Here is a 21,232-nt window from a genome sequence, read left to right on the forward strand (position 1 = left end):
ACTTTTGAGCGTTCAATTCGCTCAGAGACAAGGAAAAATGAAAAAGGAAGGGGTGAAAAGGTGAAAAAGGGATTTGTTACGTTAGCGGTTTGCAAAAATAGCAGGAGAGGGAATAAAAAGCACCAGCAGCCAGACTGACTCCATAACCTGTTGGGTGTGAGTCGGCTCGGGTTAACCTGGTCGGTTTGGCTTTGGTGAGCCCCTGGTACCAGAGCTGTCCCATGGACACACGGCACCGCGCTTTCGGGTCCCTCCGGGCCCGGTGAGGAGGGCAGCACCGCCCGGGGGGGTTTGGCCGGAGGAGAGAGAAAGGTCGGCAGAGAAAAGGGGGTTCGGACGTGTCAGTGTGTCGGGCACAACAAAGGCTCCCGGCTCCCATTTGAAACTCAAAGGGACTCTCCGGAAGAGTCCGCAGAGACGGTGCGGATTCGCCCTTACATATGTAACCCCCCCCTGGCTCCCCTCAGCCCTTCCCCTGCCCCCTCCCTGCCCAGCCATCACCGCACACAGCTCAGTCCCCCCCTTCCCCGCTCTCCCTCCGAGGTTCTCACGGTCCCTTTTGTTTCAGGGGCCCGCAGCCCACCGCTGGGAAGCAGGAGCCAGCGGAAGGTGCCCCCGGGACACCCGCGGCTGGGGGTCCCTCGCCCCGGTGCTTCAGTACCCACACAGGTACCGAGGTGTCCATAGGGGACCTGAACCGTGGCACGCTGCACAGGCTGCACAGGAGGAGGCCCGGAGGAGCCTTTGCAGACCTGCACGCAAAGTCCCCCCCGAGACTCAGCCCGGTTGCTTTAGTTGGGCTTCATCACAAATATGAGGCCGGCACACACTCCTTTGGTTTATAGAAATGATACAAACCAGCACCATTATTTGTAATCTAGTATATTCCCATATAGAATCATAGAATCCCAGACTGGTTTGGGTCAGAAGGGATCTTAAAGCTAGTTGCAACCCCCTGCCATGGGCAGAGACACCCTGCAGTAGACCAGGTTGCTCCAAGCCCTGTCCAGCCTGCCCTTAAACACTTCCAGGAATGGGGAGATCTCCATGTGTGTCTGTCCGTAGGTCCTGGTATTGCATTTTTCATGAGCAGGAAAATTAGCCAAGTCCCCCTGTATGCTCGCACACAAAGCCACGTCTTAATGGAGATTTATTCTTTTAATATCCCAAAGGAAGGGGCAATTCCCAGTTAAAGAAACGTAACTGTGTAAATTACTCATGGCAGCGGCATGTTGGAGCTGCTGTTCCCCTGCAGGAGGAGGGGATGGGAAGGGGCAGGAGAGCCCCAGAGCAGGGACCCCAGGAGCACCCCTGGTGCTCTGGCCAGGGCCATCTGTTCCTTACCCCTTGGTGTGAAATGTTTCTCCTTTCCCCTAAAGCATTTGTTCTCACAATGTGAGGCCCTTTTGATCTCAGAAGAGGACATTCTATTAAATAATAATAATAATAATACCAGGAAGATTTCCTTACTTTCAACTCCACTTTGCTGGCTGCTATTAACTCTGCTCCTGAAGCCTATTCACACCGAAGTGTGAAGCGGTCCTGGGGTGCCTGTCTGGGGCAAACCCATTCCCTCTGTGACCTACTGTGGCCAGGTTGTGCTATAGCTGGTCCCTTTGATGCCCTGAAGTGGAGGAGAAGAGGGGAGGAAGCCTTCTGAGTTGCTCCAGACTCGTTTCACGCATTAAAGTGGGGCAACCCCTTTCCCAGCTCTCAGCAAACCCAGAGCAGGATGAGAGCAAGGCGTTTTCATCACAACACGGGCAAGTCAGAACTGAAACAAGAGCCTGATCCATCTTCTGTGAGTGGCACCAGGGCATCAAGGTGCCCACGCACCTGCTTACTCATTAACATCGCTGAGGGAGCTGATACACCCTAAATCAGGTCAAGCCAGGAGGGGTTCTCATGCCTGCCGAGTTTTCTCAGCATTTGGACATGAAAACATGTTTAGGTGTCACAATCTGAATCAGGCAAGAGACCTGCAGCTGCTCTCACGCCCTGATGGGGAGGGAGAGCTTGGCCACCAACACCCTTTCCTCATCCCAGGCACCTCCCCTGTGCCAGCAGCATGGTTGGGCTAGGTGCTGGGAGTGGGGCATAGATGTGGTTACTGGGATTATAGATAGAGACAATGAATTTCACTTGTATTTGTATCAAACACACAGTATATTCAATTTGGGGGATTGATGCTGGTCACCTGTGCCTTAGTCTGTGGTCTTGTGTCTGACCCCAGGTCCTGAAAGGGCCACCCTAAGGTGCTGTCCCCTTGCTCACCCTCTGCCCCTGGCTTTCACCAACACAGATATTTCATCACCAATCAGCTTCAGGGTTGCTTTGGCCTCTCAGGCAGGTGAAATGAGGTCTGGGGCAAAGGGCTCTGGTGGAAGGAACAATTGCAGGAGTGAGTGTACAAAATGTTTCCTTGCTCTTCAGAGGCCTCACCTATCCTTTCAGTTTACACTGCTCTGACAGCTCCATTTCAACCCCAGCCTTCACATGGACTCATTCAATATTTACTCAGGCTGATGGGTTTGCTCACAACTTGCCTCCATCAGCCTTGCTCTGTCGGGTTCCCTTCCCCTCGGGCCCCGGTTCACACAAAGTTCAGCCTGGAATGAATTCACCCCAAGATGGGCCCAGCTCGGCCTGAGGACCAGCGCTGGGGTCAAGCCTGGGTCTCTGCACCCCGGCCAGCGCTGGTGCAGGCAGCTCTCAGCACTCCCGGCCGGGAGCCTGCTTTGAACAACTCTTTGGGGTTAAAAATGAAACAGCTTTGGGCCAGGGAAGATGCAACGAAGGCAGGAGCTGCTTTTCAGTGCGGAGAGCGCAGGTCAGCCCTGCGGGGAGGGTGCCGAGTTCCTCTGTGCGAGGTGTGAGAAGGGACAGCTCTACAGCCTCAGTACAGCTGCACCAAGGGGGGAAAGGGGTATAGAAATATATATACACACAAACACACACGTCTGTCTGTGTATGTAAATAAAGATACAGCATTAAACATATAAATATATAATGAATATCAAAAGTATTTATATAAAGTATAAAATGCACTCATATATTCTATAGATCTGTATAAATCTGTATTTTTATATGTAAATGTATATCCGACACAAGGGATTAAAACCTAAACTAAGTGAAATTCAGACTGATTTCTTTCTGCCTAAAACCACTACAGGGAAGTTGGCTTTAGGTAACAGCGAGCTGAAATCTGCCCCAGCACCAATAACCAAAGTCTTTCCTGCAAGGCTTTTATCAGAGGGGCAAATCCAAATTTGACGCAAAGCAGAAACGTTGCAGATGGGATTATTCCAAACCCCGTGCGTGCTCCCGTGGGAAGGGAAGCAGACAGAACCACGAGACAAATCCAACGCGGCTCCAGAGGAGAGCACAGCAGGGGCGGTGAGGTGCGGGAGGGAGCAGGGGATGGCTGGGAACGGTCCCGAAGACTTGGGATGTGCGGTGGGAGCCGGATCTGCCCCTTTCCGGGGCTCTGGGTCTCTGGTAAAGGCAGGGACCCTTTGCTGCGGGCTTGGCATAAAGCCCGGGCGAGTTCCCAAAGGGTTTGGGGTCAGAGCCAGGGGTAGGAGCTGGTACCCGAGAGCCAGAGGATCCCAGGGAGCGCAGGGTTTGTCCCCAGAGGAGCGGCAGAGCACTCCTGAGAGCAAGGAGGCTGAGGTTTGAGCTCTGAGCTTGCAGCCCTTTCCCGCAGGATCGCAGCACCGTGCGTGGGGAGGCTCCCGAAATCCCACCCGAGGAGGGGGAGCTCCCTTTCAGTGGCCATAAAGATAATGCGGGGAGATGTAACGGGTCTGTTAATGGCCATGCAGCGCCGGCGGTTACCACAGTCCCTGTGGCTTAAACAACCCAGGGAGGTGGGAAAACGCAAGCGTTGTTTTTTTTTTGGGGGGGGGAACACAAAAAGGGGAGGGGGAGGTTTGGGAATCCCGCACGATTCCCAGGGGCTTTCCAATCATTCTCCCATTCCTACCCCGGCCTCGCCACCTTTCCGCTGGCAGCCCCAGGAAAAGAGCATCGGCAGGAGCGAGGCGCCGCTTCCTTCCACCGGAGAGGCGGCACTGCCAAAACCCGGTAAAAGAGCGATTTCTGCACCAAACCCGAAGTCTCTCTCACTTTTTGCTAGGCGTTCAACGAGTCCCTTATTTTTGCCAAGCTACAAGAGCCAAGGCACCAAGGAAACTCCTTTCCTTAAGGCTTTCCGTCATTAGAGATGAGAGCAGTTTCCCTCAAACAAAAGCCCGGCTCTTAACTTCGGTTACGGTATTAACACAGGCGGAGACACCGACCCCGGGGTTTGTAAGAGCAAAAGACAGGAAAAAAGTGTTTTTTTAACGGCACTTTAAGGAGGTTTCGTTCGGAAGGATTCGCGAGGGGTCACATTCAACCCGGTGAGCGGCACTTCCCGGCTCAGCCTCGCTCTGCATCACCGTCCCCGCATCCTTAGCAGCTTCCCCCGGGGAAATGGTTTCCTCGGGCTCATTGCTTCCAAATTCTATTGCCCAGCCACTCTCCCCCTTTCAGGTATTTCAGGTATTGCCCCTCTGAGCTTAATGGGCAAAGAATAAACCAGATCTTTTCGTGCATTAAACATTGTCCTAAATTACGGCAGTGGCACTTGTATCCCTTCCCTTCCCTTCCCTTCCCTTCCCTTCCCTTCCCTTCCCTTCCCTTCCCTTCCCTTCCCTTCCCTTCCCTTCCCTTCCCTTCCCTTCCCTTCCCTTCCCTTCCCTTCCCTTCCCTTCCCTTCCCTTCCCTTCCCTTCCCTTCCCTTCCCTTCCCTTCCCTTCCCTTCCCTTCCCTTCCCTTCCCTTTTTTCCTTATATTACTATTAATGAATTTGGTGAGGCTTTTCCAGCAGTTTGGAGGAATATGCTTGCAATGAAAACATCTCTTTGATGGATGAGGAGCTGGGCTTTAAATCAGGCCCTACTAATACAAATGATTTGAATATGCCCCTTGTATGATTTATTTGGCATGTATGAAGCAGTGAGCTCTGTGGTAAGACTCCATTATGGAGGCTGGGTGCCTACAAAGTTACAGGGGAGCTCTTTCTGAATGGCTTGTCACATTCACAACAGGGCCAAGGCCATATGTATCAAAGACAAGTAAATCTCTTTTCCCCTGACCCATACTCTCCTCTCCTCCACACTGGACAGGAAGCTGACAGTGCCATGGAAATCAGCAGGCATTCTCTGTGTGTTTTATATTGCTTCAGCTGCTGCATTCAAAAGCCCCAAACACAACTAATACAAAATCAATGTTTTCTCTCAGGATAATGAGGGGAAAAAGGCAGGGAAAGGCTGAGATAAGGTTCTGGACTGTGCACGCTGTTCTCTGGATGGGGAGGCTCCTGTTCTGCTCGGCGCTGGGTAAGGGAGATGCTCTCTGCTTTGGGCTCCTTAAAGGCAGCACGAGAGGTACCACAGGAGACGGAGCTGGCTCTAGTGGCTTCTGCCCTTTGCTTAACTCCCGCAGCTGGGAGGGAAGTGACATTCCCCAGGCAGGAACTGCAGGTCCGGGCAGTGCCAAGCCTGGGAGGGTGATCCCCTCTGCAGCCTTCCAGTGAGAGGCACAAGGAGGGGGTTGTTAGGGACCTGAATTTTTGGGATGTCTGACCCGCTGTGTTAAGCTTTGGCCACTCACACATGAAATGCACCAAGAGCCCCGTTTTAACCAGCCTGCGCTTTTCTGTCATCATCAGCACCGGGCATAAATCAACTGCACAGTCTTGGCTATGAAAGGTATGACTGGAACCTCATCTGGCTTGCCTCTCTGTGCCAAGGCCTCAGCACCCTGCTGTGCTGGGCTGTGTTCCAGATGAAACACATGCTATTAACTGTCTTTGGTGGTCATCGTCTCTCAGGGAGGAGAAACACAAGAAGGGGGTATATGTCACTAAACACATACATTCGATGCATGCAAAGCATCTGAGCGCCTTTGGGCTCTGTCTTTGCAGGATCAGAGTATTTCAGGTCATCATCAGCATCATTTCCACAGACTAAAGTCTAAATGTTGCTCCTTCTCAAGACCTTCGTACAAGTTTAAAACTCAGAAATAAAATTGGCCTTGTACCAGGTACTTGAACATAAAAACTTAATGCAGCGATTGGGGATTGACAGCACCAAGCTGCAGCTGCTGCTGTTTGTGGCAGTATAGTCAAAGCTGTGGATGCTCTGTAGTTTCCTTCTCCTTGTTCACTAAAAGGAGAGCTTATGAAGGGAGAATGAACCCCTCAGGGTTATTCCTAAGGTGGGGAATGGCAGGGGAAGCTTCGCCCTGCCGAGGTTCCTTCCTTCCTGGTCTTGGGGAGTGGGAATCCAGTGTCAGTAACTCTTTTCATCTCCAGACTGTATCACTTGCAATGGGGTTTGCTTGTGTATTTGTGTTCTTAACAGCAACCCCACACTTCTGCTGCTCCTTGGGGCTGCTGAACCCAGCTTCTGTGACACCAGAGAGACTTTATGCTCAGTCCCTGCCAGCCCAGTGAGTCAGGCAGCAGCATGAGCCTGCTCTCAGGTATGTCCAACACTGCCCAATTTCTGCTTTTTGGCACAATCTTCTTCTGTGGTGTGGCCACGTTACTGCATAAAAGGGGAGCTGGGGGGAAGCATTCCAGGGCCCTTTACTCACTAAAACATCAAAACCACGGAGGTTTTCTTGTCTGCTGGGTTCCTCCCAGACGAAGCAGACAGAGATGGTTGCAAAACTTCTCCTGCTATTACTGCAAAAGGGCTTTAATAAAAAATCACAGCACACACGTAAAGGCTCCCAGCGAGATAAAAATTCCCCTTGATCTGCTGATAGGAAGGAATCTACGAGAGTGGCAGATCAAAGGGAGAACAAAGGCCAAACCTTTGAATAACAAAAGCACTTACGTCGCCTCTTCTCCATCAGTCCCCGAAGTTATATCTCCTTCGATGTTCTTTGGGGCAAAAGATTCCCTACAGTAAATACTTTCCAGAAATCCACTGTTGCAAGTAGCACAAAACCCCAGGAAACTTGGGGCAAAGGAGTGGGATTGTTTTCCATAACGTTTCTTGGAGGCTCCACATCTTTCAGTTGCTTATCAGTTCTGAAATACAAGGCACGAAGTCTCCAGCACCATTGGGACCAAAAGGTTATCAGCATGTAAATACCTGAGCTGGAAAGACATGTTTGAGAAAGAACAGATAACATTTTAAACATACTTATAGCCCGCATCCTTTCCAGCTTTTAGCCCAATTTCACCTGAACTTTCACAAGTAAAGGTGTGCTTCTCATAACTCAGCAGATAAAACCGGGTTTATCTCAGCTCGAGAGCCATAGAACCAGCGCTGTGATCACCTCTCTGTTATTTGCTTTTTGTTAGAAAGCATCACCCAGCTCTTTCTTTCAGTAAAGAGTTTTTCAACATGAATCTGAGACTGAAAGTACGGGGCCCAGGGCAAGCTGAGTGCCAGGGGTTTTCCTGTCCCTGACAAACAAGGAAACGGAGGCAAAAGCCTACAAGAAATGTGGAGAGGGACTTTTTACAAGAGCATGGTAGTGATCAGACAAGAGGGAATGGCTTTAACCTGCCCGAGGGGAGACTGAGCTGAGCTCTCAGGCAGAAGCTCTTCCCTGTGAGGGTGCTGAGGTGCTGGCACAGGGTGCCCAGAGAAGCTGTGGCTGCCCCATCCCTGGCAGTGCTCAAGGCCAGGTTGGACACAGGGGCTTGGAGCAAGCTGCTCTGTGGAAGGGGTCCCTGCCCGTGACAGGGGATTGGGACTGGATGAGCTTTCAGGTCCCTTCCAGCCCAAACCGTTCCATAATTCCATGATTCTATGAATGTGGCTTTCTCTCCTCTGTACAGGGGAAAATCAGACAGAAACCCCATGGTTCTCAGAAGTAACCAGCAGACAATGTCAACTCTTAGACGACCATAGTTCTTTCTATCTAGCCCAGAGGCCAAGACTTCCTGTTGGAAAAGGTAAACGACAGCTCAAAAGGGTATTTTCAAATGAGGTAGAGAGAAACCAGCTCACACAGTGTTTTCTCCTTCTGTGTGGTAAATGCCTTGATATTATAAACTGGAAGGGAGGGGGCTGGTTTGTAAAGGAACACAAAGGACAAAGCTGTAACTGTCATTTAAATGCTGGGTAGGCTTGTGGGGTGTGGAGAGAGCCGAGTCCAGGGCACCATCCATCTTTTAGAGAGAAGGTTGGGTCTGGTCGGGTTGAATTACGCTTTAGATTTCACTGCCTGTATTGGTTGGATCTCTGCTGACTGTAAAGGGGTTTTGGGCAACCCATTTAGGTGAGGATGGCTTCAACCTAGGCAGTGGCTACCCCTTGGAAGCTGGGGTGCCCTCACTCTCGGTGTAAGTTGGCATCACCCAATCAGCTACAAACTCACGCAAGGAGAGAGCAGAGTCTTCAGCAGATGACCCAGAAACCAGGACTGCATCACAACTGTTTTAACTTACAGTGGAGTGGTGAGACAGTAAAGAACCCACTCAGATACAGGGAAGCGAGCCTGACTTCAGTTCCCTTTTCCCTCTCCCTTTTCTCCCCTTCCATCCACGCAGATGAGGCTGATCCAAATCCTGGTACTGAATCATGAGTCAACTGAGTCATGATTTGCACAAGTTTCTTACAAAGGGGAGATCTGGGAGATCACATAACTGCTGATGGCATTTAGACCAAAGCAGAGCTGGTCCCTGTAGTAAATTCCTTACTTTCTTGCCCACTCAGCTTCATAGCATGTCTCATAAATCTCTGTTTGAGAAAGATCACACGTTAGTGGTTTATCTCTGGTATGTGCTACCCCATGTTTTCCCACTCACAGCATATTAGCCTCACACAGGTGGGGAGAAAGCAAAATAAACATTATCAAACCAGGGCATCAAATATTTAGTGTAGAGCTTTCTGAGTGCTTCAGCATGAGTGAGACTGTTTAGATATCAGATGTTCTCCTGCCAGCTCAAACGAACCACTGCTGAGTAATGGCTACGGTCCCCCAACCACCTTTGGCCGTCGGTGCATTATCACCCCTGGCCTTTAACTCTCTGTCCAGGGCAAGAATCGCTTTCTTAATCCAGCATCTCAGCCTAAAGCTGTTCCAGCTGAGCCAGGGGATTGTTTACAGAAGGTGCTGGCTCCCTCCCCTCCACCTGGTTTCTGTCTGGGCCACACTGTTAGGGATGAAGGCGCTACATCATTTATCTTGGCCTCATTGCACAGGCAGGTCCTGCTGTCACTGTGCTGGTGGTGTGCGGAGGTGCAGCATCCTGATAAGCACACTCTGCTCGCCGGTGGGTGAGTAGCTGCCCGGCAGCCCACAGATGATCTGTGCTGTGCTTGACGCCTCCCGGTGCGTGGAGTGCTGCAGGACATGGGATCCAGCTGCCAGGCTCCAACAGGAGTTTATGCACAAGGGTCAAGTGGTTCTTGTGTTCAAGGGACCAATAGATACTAAATACAGGGGTTGCATGTCTTGAGGCTGGTTTAAACACCACCATAACCCCAATGGGTGTCCTTTGCTTTTTCAGGGGCTTAAGGCTTCAAAAGCAAATGGGTAGGCATACGAATCGACTTTATAAGGGCATTTGAAGTGACTGCTGTCAGGAGCAGTTCATTTGCTGCACCTTCCAGTACAGCAGCCGGTGCTGAGTCTCCTGGAGAGATTCCCCCAAAGAGAAACAACAGTCTGATTTCACACAGAAAGGACAAGGCAACAGAGAGCTGGGCTCAGTGACTTTAAAATGGTCTCTTTTAAATCACACACGTCTGCTTCTCTCCTCATATTGATTTCCCTTTGCTCAACAAGTGCTCTTGGCTGCTGAGAAGCTGGCTGAGGCTTTGAAAGCTCCGAGTAACTAATCTGTTGTGTCAGTTTGCAGCGTTTCATAGGGAGAAAAATGGCAATGCAGGAAAGCAAGCCCAGCCTGTTTAGATTGAAGGAAAGAAGCTGTGTCAGTCGGCTGACAAACACGGTCATCTTTCTATCCCCAAAATGCAGGCTCACCTTGTTCATAAAGATGAATGTTACGGTTTGGACCAGTTTGGGGTGAAAAAGGAGGTTTTCTTTTAGAGTTGGGATGGTTTCCTTGCAGCCACCAAAGCCTTTGTGAGGAGGAGCACGGGCGACCTCTTTCCATGCGACACCACAGCACGCTGACAACACTGAGGATTTGTTCTCTGAACACCTGATTTTGCAGACAAGACGCAGATAAACAGCAACAGCTCCTCTTAATGAGCACAGCAGCATCTCCAGATAAACTGTCACCACTTGTGTCGTGCCCAGCTTCAGTATCACCATGGGAGGAAACGCCTCAGAGCCTGCAAAAACACATTCCCCTCTTTCCCTCCTCTTCCCAAGGTTAGAAACTGCAGAAGTGATGGTTTTGGAACAAAGTAGAGATGGGGCTGCGTCCACCTCATCTACTCGTGGATGAATAGGATGCGCAAGGCTCTAAGTTGGACCAGTTTCTGGCAGTGTAGCTTGGTTCTAAGATCAACCAAGAAGTTTACGATCATAAACATCTGCAAAGAGAACCCTTCAGGCCTTTGGTTAGACACTTGAAAATCAACCCTCTGGAATCTGAGAGCAATACATGTACAGAATGTGCTGGAATCACTGCCTCTGCATGAGAAAAGCCAAGATGGGGTTGAGACCGTCACACATCCTACATTGCTTCCTGAGTCCTGGAGCTTGAAGCTCCTACTGTCCCAGCTGCTGTTTCACCACAGAGCAAAGGGGAAGAAGATCCCAAATGTTAGCTTTGGGTGACAAGGTTTTACTGCCCTGCAAAATAGGAAACATTCTGAATCAAACGCCTTTTTGCTCTTCTCTGCTTGAACATAAGGTCCTGCTCAGGAGAGCAGCTTCTAGATGCTACCGCAGCACAGATTAACAATTGGGACCATCGGGAATGTGGAGACAGAGCGTGTGGCTGTGGCAAGGGCTGTTGATGAAAGGGTTTGACATTTCAAACAGACCTACACAGAGCAGTTAATATTGGGGGGTTTGGACTGAAATCAGGAGAGTGAAGCAAGCTGTGTTTAGAGGGGCAGACTGGCAGTCTGATTTTCATTCCTGCTAAGTCCCTGTACAGAAATTCCTTTCCCATCCACTTCCGAGGCGCTTTTTTCCAAGGCAAGGCACTGTAAAGGCAGTTCCATGTAAATGAGGATCAGGCCATCGGCGCGAACGTTACCCACGGCTGCGGGCGTTTGCCAAGCTTCAATCCCCCTCTAACATCTGCTGAGGAGGAGAAATCCACGAGCCTCAGCAGTTAAAGGTCTGGGGTTTTTTAAAAGCCACATCAAGGTCCCGCTCAGCTCTGCGGTGACTGCGGAGCTTACTGCCAAGGAGCGCATTTCTTTGGACAGCATCACAAGGGAATGTGAAACGGAGCAGAGATTAAAGCGTGGCTGAGGTCTGAAATATGTAGGGGCCGGTTTAATGCAACCAGGTGGAGACTGTCCAGTGCTTGGAGCTCGCCGAAGGCCCCTTTGTTAAACATCTCAGTCTTCCCACTTTGGATTTGAAAAGAAGCTTTTCCCCATTGCTCTCTGTGGTTTACAAGAGGTCGGTGGAGCTGGGCCAGTTGACACGAGCTCAGAATCTACTTGATGTAAGTGCACTTTTCTCAGTAGTGCTGTGACGTGCACCTGAGATTCACACGGTTTTATAGCCCCTGAAGTGTCAGTCCTTTGTCTCCTCTTTATGTGATTTCCTCCTCATCCTTCTTCCCTTCGTCTCTGCTGCATTTATGCTGCTCTGTAGCCGGAGCTTCTGGCTGCTCCATTTATCACTAAGTTCAGATGCCCAGTAAAACTTGAAAGAGAAGAAACAGGCCCCACAGCCATTGTAGGCTTACCAACCAGCTAGAAAGGAATCTAGGACCTATTTTAGCAGGATCTTTCATAGGCGGATTGCTCCTTCCTTTTCTTCGCCTCCAATCTAGGCTCCTACCAACAGTTCTTTGACATTCTGCCCCAGTGAGTGGTTGGAGATGAAGGCAGAAGGGTTATACTGGTAATGCTGCTGCCAATGAAGTGATGCTCTGTGATCAAGCAGCATATACCTGTATATGCCCTCCCAGGCCATCCTGGAGAGCCTGGTTTAACTGGCTAGCTGGCAAATCTTGACTTTTGGTATTAACTTCTACCTGCCCATTGCCAGCACTGTGTGGAGCCAGGGGGAGCACGGGAAGTGGCTCTTGGAAGGAGGTATCAGAGGCAAGACTCTATTCAGGAGGGGTTTTTTGTGGCTATTGTAGGCAAAATTGCCCCCTTCCCTGTTCCAGCAGTCAGGGCCAGTGCCCCTCCTATTGTGTCCCTCTGGTTGTCGTGGTATCTGCGTCTCTCACTGGGGTAGAACCCTTGTTGCAGTCACCTGTGCTCAGATGCCATTGTGAAGCGGAATTAGACTGAGAGCGTTGTCTTCCTCTGCTGTTAGAACAGGGAGTAGTCTGTAATTCAGCTCCACAACGGAAGAGCACCGCTCTCTCTGCCGCGTGCACAGACCTATGATCTGGGGTCCTAAAATTCAGGCACCGCAGGTTTTGTCAGTACTTTCCTGTTGCTCCAAAGGCCTCAGTCACGTTTCGCACCGTCCCCCTCCCTCGTGCGCAGACAAAACGTGATTTCAGGCTTGGCAAGGGCTTGGAGAACGGGGCAGAGCCTTTCAAAGCGAGCGTGGTGTCTGAGTTCAAATGCTGTTCACTGCTGCCCACAGACACCGCATCGCTGTCAACAAGCTCTTGGCAGGGATCTCGCCTCCCTCTGGAGAGAGGAGATGCTGGGTCCTTGGCGCAAACAATCCCGCGAGCTGCGCAGGGATGAAAGCAACGGAGCTAAGGAAAGAGAACCCCGGTAAATCTCTGCATGTGTTGAGCGAGACTGTGGCAAAGGGAATGGAATGAAACCAGGAAGCTGCCTGCCGGGGCGGCTGGGGCTGTGGCAGTCCCTGTGCTGGCTGCAAATCCTCAGCGAAGATGCCTTCTGAGGGCTTTCAATTCAGAAGCTGCAATGAGGCAGCGGGCTAGGATTTCAAACCCTTTGAGTCTTGCAAGGATGAAGTAGTTTCCCCTCCCCTTCCCCAGGTTCACATAGTCCTCGTGGCAGTTCTTTCCCTGGAAGGGTTTTTTTGTCCCTTTTGGATAGAAGCAACTTTCCAAAGTTGGGAGGGTAAAAAAAAAAGCCAGGAAGAAAAGCAGGAGCCATTGCTGAGGTGAGCCTGGGCAGCTGGCACTTGATTTATGAAGTGCTGAAAAGCATCTTCAGAGCTGTCATTTATCTTAAAGCTCTCAGCCTAAATAAACAAAGAACCCCCCCCTTCCCAATTATAGTTATAGTAGGAACAACTCCAAAGCCTAATAGCTGGCGTCTGAAAGCAGCACCCTTCCACCCCCCAGCCCACAGATGCACCCTAGTGGGGCAGCGCTTCCAGCCTTTCCCGGATCCAGCTAGCCTGGCCCTTCTCTCCCACGCCTTCTGAAAGGGAAATCAGATCAAAAGCAACGGGGAAGGCAAATCAAAAGCAACAGAGCCATCTCAGTCCTGCTGAGGAACTGCAGATCCACAGCGTGCTGGCGCAGAGAGCTCGCCCCATCGCTTGCATTAGGTCCTCTTCAAACAGCAAAAGGGCTCCCCAGGACTTTGGTTTTGGGGTCAACTGATGCTGCGTTTTTCCTGGGCTGTGCTGCATTTAGCAGCCTAAGGGAGCTGACCCTCTTGTTTCTGCTCAGGAAGTTGAAGAAGTGCTCTTTAACTGCTGGTTGTGCGATCAGGCATGGGCTCTGCTTTAGTTTTCCACCATGCTGAAATCTCTAGGGATGGAGTGAAAATCCACACCAGAAGGAGCTCTCCCTGCTGCCTCGGAATAACTGGGATCTGGAAGCATCAGGGCAGCTGACGGCTCAGTGGCAGAAACCCTCCAGCTGGATGGGCCTCAGCATCAATCTCTGGAGACACAGAGAGCGGAAACCAGGCTTGCAGAATTCCTTCTGGGACCTGATTTTCCTCTTGCTCTTGTTGTAGCAAGAGGTCACTGGAGGAACTGGACTCTGAGCTATTGCAAATAACCCGAATTCCACTGAAGGAAACAGGAATACCCCAGCTGTAGTTGCTGAAGACAGGCCAGGATGGAAACATGCCATTATCAAAACAGTGTGATAAAACCCCTCTACTGCATCCACACTCTTCATCCTTCTACCTTCCCTAGTGTCCTTTTGCTTGTATTCCCTGCCACAGCACTAACACTGCAAAGCCCTTTTTCACATGACACTGGTCATAAATAATGTTTACTCACCCCCCTTTGTCAGCAAATACCACGTTGTACAAAGATAAAACACAACCAGAAGATAAGCTCAGGACCAGTCCTGGTTTTCTCGGCTAGATCTCAGGAAGGATATCAGCATTTTTGTGATTCTGGAATTGGGAACGTAGGGCCAGGCAAAGGGAGCTGCTCACAGCTACCCAGCAAGCTGACCGGGGGACAAAGTGCAGATCTGCTGAGGCCCGGTGCCCCATCGCCTGTCAACACAGCTTGCTGCTAAAGCATTGATGGAGCAAATATTAAAAGCACTTCAAAATACAAAATGAGGTCCTTTTGTAAGAAACCATCTCTCCCTGAATAGCTTGAGCTATTATATTATGTATTATATATTATACCTATATATTACCTATATATTCTAGGTAGCTGAGGTGACAGGGAGCTTGAACATCTGTTGAATGCCTGCCCTTAGAGAAGCATCATGAAAGGAACTATGGTGATCCGAAACCTTTTGCATCATCAGAGCAAGTGCCCAGAAGAGCAATAGCCGAGAGGCACATCAAGCTGCTCATAAACTCTCCTCTTCAAAAGCAGTCTAATGGAAGTTAAAGCCAGGCTGGTTTTAATTCCCAAGGGTCTGAATCACCTCTGTGCCAATATCCTTAATCCTCTGCTGATCAGGAATGGTCCCCAAAGCATGCTGGCAAAAGCCACGACTGGAGATATTCACTGAAGTGAGGCCAAGAATAGATATTATATAGATATTATACAGATATTATACAGATATTATATGCAGAAACTGTTTTAAGGGCTGACACACAACCACAGGGATGCTTAGAGACAGGTCCTACTCCCAGGAGCAAGTGCTTGGAGAAAGGTTTCCTCTTGTCTCTAGTGTTAAGGTCACTGTTGACCAGTAGCTCTTAGGGCACTACCCGGAGGGAGTTCAGACACGCAGCCCTTCTTTCCAGGGACCTAAATGCATTTTTAAGTTAGATCTGTTTTTAAGGCAGAGCTGCTCTCCCCGGTGGAGGGGCTGAACCTCAGTGCCACGTTCATCGCACTGGATGATGGATAAAAAGTCCAAAATCACTAAACTGTCGTGGTCATAGCGCTGCTGCTGCCTGTCCAATAAGCACAGACCCCGGATTCCCTCTGACACATGGGGTAATCAGTTACCTTCCATCCCCCTCAAGGGCAGAAAACGATGCTTAGCAAGCCAACATTGTGACTAAAAATATTTGACAGCAGCGCTTTAAGCTCTTCAAGCAGCTGCATATTTCTCTGTTCCTGCTCAATCTGAAGACGTTCTTATCCCTGTCTCCCAGGTCTGCTTTCAGGGAGAGCAAGAACAGTCTTTTCTCTCACCCGTATCTTTCCCTACAGCCAACATCCCACCCTGTAATCTCGGTTTCTCCATCCTGCATGAGATTAACCGCTTGGGTCTATCAGCATTGCTAAGACTCCTCCATACCTTTGATCAATTTATAGCTCTTCTTTGTACCTTCTCCAGAATTTGTAAATCAGATAACTCCTTCTAGCTAACAGATAAGTGAGTGAGTCCAGATGTACCAGGCTCACCAAGAAAGCCCAGGAGATAATGTTAATGTCCACATGCATGAAATCTGGATCCTTGTCTAGTGGAAGATACCAGTGTTTCGGGACTTGTTTTTTTTCAACAGAATCCTAAATGGGATTATTTTCAACCAGAAGCCACAGCTGCATAGCTGATGGGAAAACAAAGGGAAGGAGAGAAGGGAGATGGAGGTGAGAGTGAGGAATGGGAGGTATTTTATGGAGATAGGAAAACCTGAAGTTGTAGCTTTTCTGGGAGGGATTTATTGCACAACTTGTTTCCTAATACATGAGCTCTGCAAGTATTGAATTGCACCTGCTCACTGGGGGGCAAAAATGGGAAAGGAAAAGAAAAGGGAAAGGAAATGAAGGAAAAAGAAGACTTAGAGAAAGGCAAAAGGGTTACTCTCTTCTGCAAAGTCATTCTGGACTGTTTTGGACAGTCTGTTCCTGTGTTTGCACCAATTCAGCCTGCCTATTGCTGCTTGCAGGAAGAGAAGAGCTGCATCTCTTCACCCAGAAGAAGCAGAAGGAGGGAATTATCCAGGGCTCAATTGAAACTGCAGCCAGCAGAACTGTGGGCCTGTTTCTTCCTCCAGCTGTGAGCCATCTGTAGCTATCCCTGATTTTGTTTATCTGGAATGAACTGATAGCTCTGAGGGGTGAGCACGCTGCAAGGCGGAGAAAAAGATTTCCAGGTCGCCATCAAGAAGTGGTCCAAGTGGATCAGATGGGAAAGGAGGAAGCTGACTGCTCCTCACAGCCATCATAACAGGTCGCACAGCAATAAGGCAGTGACAAGTCACATCCTAATAGCAATATGAGCAACGGGGAGAGGGACAGGGAAAGAAAAACGTTTGAAAGCATCCTCTGTAAGGCTGGAGTCAACAGACTGCAGTGAATGTGTGTACATGAAGGGTGTGAGGAGGAGGGTGCAGGGCAAACATCTGCCTACTGGAAAGGTTTATGCACTTCTCCAGGCGTCTACTCCTGGCTCCTGAAGCAAATGGGATCAAACTCAGCCCAGCCACCTTGCTACCCAGTGTTCTCATGCAGCCCTGGTGGCCTCTTTCTCGGCTGTGGATACAACAAGCAGAGCTGGTTGAATTTGCTCCAGTGTGAACATAAGAATGAATAATGGAGCAACGGGTTTGAAAATCATTGGGCAAAATGATTTTAGTAACAGAGTAGGTTCTGTGTTTCACCGGGCCTGTTGTGCTTCCAGTCCAGCCCAGCTCTGGCCATCCCTCAAGGTGTACTGTAAGTCCTCAAGGTCATGCTGGGAGGCTGCCTCAACCTGGGCTCTAAAGCTCAGGGGAAGGGGAAAGCCCCAGCTCAGCACGCACGCAGGCTCTCGCTCCTCGCCCGCCGCCGAAGCCAACTGTCCCCTAGCCCAATCCATCAGATTGTCTAAGGTCAGCTCTTTCTAAATGCACCGCAGGTTCCGAGTCTGGATGAAAGCTGGCCTAACAGATGGCAGTGTGGCCAGAAAGCATGCGAGCCACATCTGCGCTCAAGCCCATCCTCATTTCCCAGAAGAGACGAAGCCACTTCTGCCTCACCTTATCACCAGACACCTTGTAAAGATGGAGAATGCTGAGGCTGCAAGTCCTCCTCTGCATTACTGGCACAGTCCTTTCTGCAGCACGCAGATCCAGCAGCACTCTCCGTCTGCATCAGGGCAGGAGTAAAATGGGCTGCTAGAAACGGGGTGCTGCAGCTTTGCTTTGGTACCTGGGAGCAGCGATACAGAGGGGAACACAGCACTGCTCCAAGGTATGGCCACCCTCAAAAATGGGCGCTGTTTTTCAAGGGGATGCCAAGCATTTCTGAACCTGAAACCCCAGCAGCTTCCCTTTAGATCAAGTGATTGCTGAGCATTTCCAGGAGGCTGACTCAGTAACTTTGTGAAACCACTGATGCCAAGTGCTCCTGTGTTGACAGGCCGAGGAATAGCAGTTTATGGTCTTCCCTGTTCACCAAAAGAAACCTTATCTCTGATCCTATAGTCACCCTGAACAAATGCAAGGCCTTTCTGGGGGAGATGCGTGTGTTGTGTTAATTGCATATTTTACTGAGATGAAAGGTCTCAGCATCTCTCAGTAACTTCCTCTGCTTTCTTTTGTTCTCTGGAAGCCTCATTTTTTCCCTCCTAATATTTATTCATGAGGATTTTTGCTTTCAGAAGCTTTCGAGCAGCTGCTCCTGGTCTGATGGAATTCACTCAGCAGCAGAGATGTCTTTTCATCTGCTCAGAGCAGCCAGCTCCACCATCGACAAGCATCTGCTTCTCTGGACAGGACTCCAGCTTCGGCACCATTAATATGCATTTTATGGAGTGCAATGGAACACATGTGCGATCTGCAGGCTAAAGAGTCCACATCGTTCTGCACATATGCACACCTGCATGCAAAGGGCATGTTGTGGAGCCAAGATCTTGCTCTTCACAAGATGGACAAGGGTTCATGAGCCGCAGTGACACGTGAATGTGGAATACGTGTTAGGACTCTTGGCTTCTTTTGGCCAAGTTTCTCTTTGCTGTAACTGCGAAGTTGAGATTTTGGAAGTGATGGTTGTGAGATGAATTTTGATGGCTCAATCCCAGAAGGTGGAAACAGGCTTCAGCTTTATCATGGCAAAGCAGAAAGGGATTTACTTATAATTTCCTGGCAGGAACTTTTCTAGCAAGAAGGGACACAATGAAAGTTCTATATAGGGTCATTATAGTATTAGTAACACAATGACAGAAGATTTCACCTTCTATACTGCTGTGCTCATTGCAGCACACACCACTGAATTCATCTATACATTGTGGACGTGCAGCTGATTTTAAACACGCAAAACATCTGGACTCACGGCCACATCTGGCAGCTGGAGAGCCAACCACCTGCTGTGTGAAGTGGCAGCTGCACGCAGGGAACAGGGGTGTACAGCACAAAGAGGATGAATTCGGGGTCAGAATGTGCCATAGAATACCACACCATTACCTCCTTGCCTCAGGTACACGTCGCTCTTCTTTCCAAAGTTAGGGAAGTAAGAGTTAGCAGAAAAAACCACCCCTTTTCTGAATCCCCTTCACCCCCAGGGAAAGGAACAACATTTCCCCTGGAAAAGAGGATTTTGCAATTCCCAGGCACAAAAGAAAGCAGGGGATGAGATTGGAGATGCTACATGGAGTAGCCATGAATGCTTGATCCAGTGTCCTCAACATAAAAGGACATGGAACTGTTGGAACAAGTACAGAGAAGGACCACAAGGATGATCAGGGGACTGGAGCACCTCCTGTATGAAAATAGGCTGAGGAAGTTGGGGCTGTTCAGGCTGGAGAAGAGAAGGCTGCGTGGAGACCTCATAGCAGCTTCCAGTATCTGAAGGGGGCCTATAGGGATGCTGGGGAGGGACTCTTCATTAGGGACTGTAGTGATAGGACAAGGGGTAACGGGTTCAAACTGAAACAGGGGAAGTTTAGATTGGATCTAAGGAGGAAATTCTTTCCTGTGAGGGTGCTGAGGCACTGGAATGGGTTGCCCAGGGAGGTTGTGAATGCTCCATCACTGGCAGTGTTCAAGGCCAGGTTGGACAGAGCCTTGGGTGAGATGGTTTAGTGTGAGGTGTCCCTGCCCATGGCAGGGGGGTTGGAACTGGATGATCTTAAGGTCCTTTCCAACCCGAACTATTCTATGATTCTATGACCTATGTGAAACTCATCTTTGTTTTGTCTCCAAATATCCTGAGGCTTCCTTGACTTTATTTGAAGAGTCTCAGCTCTGAAAATAGATAGGAAAGAAGAAAAGAAAAAGAAAAAGGAGGAAAGAAGGCTGAGACTGAAACATACGGACCAGGTTCTGCTCTGGGGCAGAGCTAACCTCAGGAAGATGAGGGCAACTGAGGTAATTGCTTCATTCTCCTCCTGCTTTCCCCATCAGCTTCAAGAGAGGAACCTCTGGGTAACAACTGGAGCGGGATGATTTTAGAGGTTGCACCTTTCAGAACCCCCCCCCGTACCTCTGTGCCTCAGTCTCCTCTCTGACATTAAAGTGAAATAAATGAAATGCATCCCCCCCTTCCCCTCCCCAGCCTCCCCCCCACTTTTGGAGCGCCTCAGGTGAGTTGCACGGTGCAAGTTGGAGATCCCTGCCATTTAATTACTTCATTAGAGAATACCAGTGGAGTCTGGAGGACCAGGATGGGGGCTCCCCACATCCCTGCCAGCATGGAAACATCCCCAAGGGAATCTCGAGCTCTGCATCGGCCCCTTCCAGGAGGAGATCTGTGGAGCTGCAGGGCTTGCAGTGGGGCAATGGCCAGAGCCTCTGCCTCGCCTGCCAGGCCTTCCATCTGGATGTGTTAGAGAGCACTGGGGAGCCACGGAGCCAGAGACAGATGCAGTGGAGAGGGAGCAATGTTTCACTAGTCTGTCAACATGTCATTAGGCTCTCATGAGGGTACATGGAGCAGAGGGGTGTGGGGAGGAGGGGGGAGATGGGAGGGAGAGGGAGAAAGAAAGAGGTGCAGAGAAAATGACAGAGCATTGGAGAGATGGAGAGGTTGGTGCCAATGCCATGTAAATCACTGCCAAGGGGAGAGCTCCATCAAACACAAGGCCAGGACTATAAATCAGCCCATAATTAGGTGCAAAGAGAAAGCTTTAACATCCTCATCAAATTGATTAATACATCTCATGGCTCAGGACAGATGTAGATGGTGTTTATGAACAACTGCAAAGCAGCCAAGGCTGTGTCTGGGGCAGGAGGAAAAGGGGCTGGAGGAAGGAATGATGGAGCTGGAAACAGAAGCTCCCTTTCCCTTTGTCACCACACTCTCTTGTGCAAGGGCTGAGGGTGTCCCCTGTTAGCTTTATGGAAATGAAATAGTTAATGTTAGCACAGCATGAGGCCACTGGAAAGCCTTTATTTTAGGGGCTGATCCAAACCCATCAGTGCTAATGAGCATCTTCCCCTTGATTCTGGTGCAATTTGGTTTAGATTGTTAATAAGCACAATTACAGGTAGTCTTGGGTGAAGATAATAAAGAGCAAGCTGCTGGCTATGAGAAAGCAGAGAGATGAAGGGGCAGGAGATGAGAGGCCTGAGCTCTGCTTGCATCCAACTCATGGCTGCTCATCCAAGGCTCTCTACAAAGCACCTGCATGTTTAGAGCGTCGAGGAGTAAGGTTGGCCTCCAAAGGAATCTGGTTTTGATCCTCCCACGTGGTCAGTGTGAGAGCACTCCAAAGTCTGGTGCAGTGAACGTGATATGAATGATGTGCCATTATTCTCCCTGTCGATGTGTTTCGAATCCCGGGCTGTGGGTTATTATGGTTGCTAACCCTTGCATTCCGTCACGAGGAGACACACACAGACAGTCCCTACCCCAAAGCGTTTACAATCAGAGGAGAAGA

Source organism: Pezoporus wallicus, unplaced genomic scaffold, assembly GCF_028554395.1.
Source record: "Pezoporus wallicus isolate ANWC-B61680 ecotype Strahan unplaced genomic scaffold, APGP_CSIRO_Pwel_v1 contig_13057, whole genome shotgun sequence".
NCBI lineage: Eukaryota > Metazoa > Chordata > Aves > Psittaciformes > Psittacidae > Pezoporus > Pezoporus wallicus.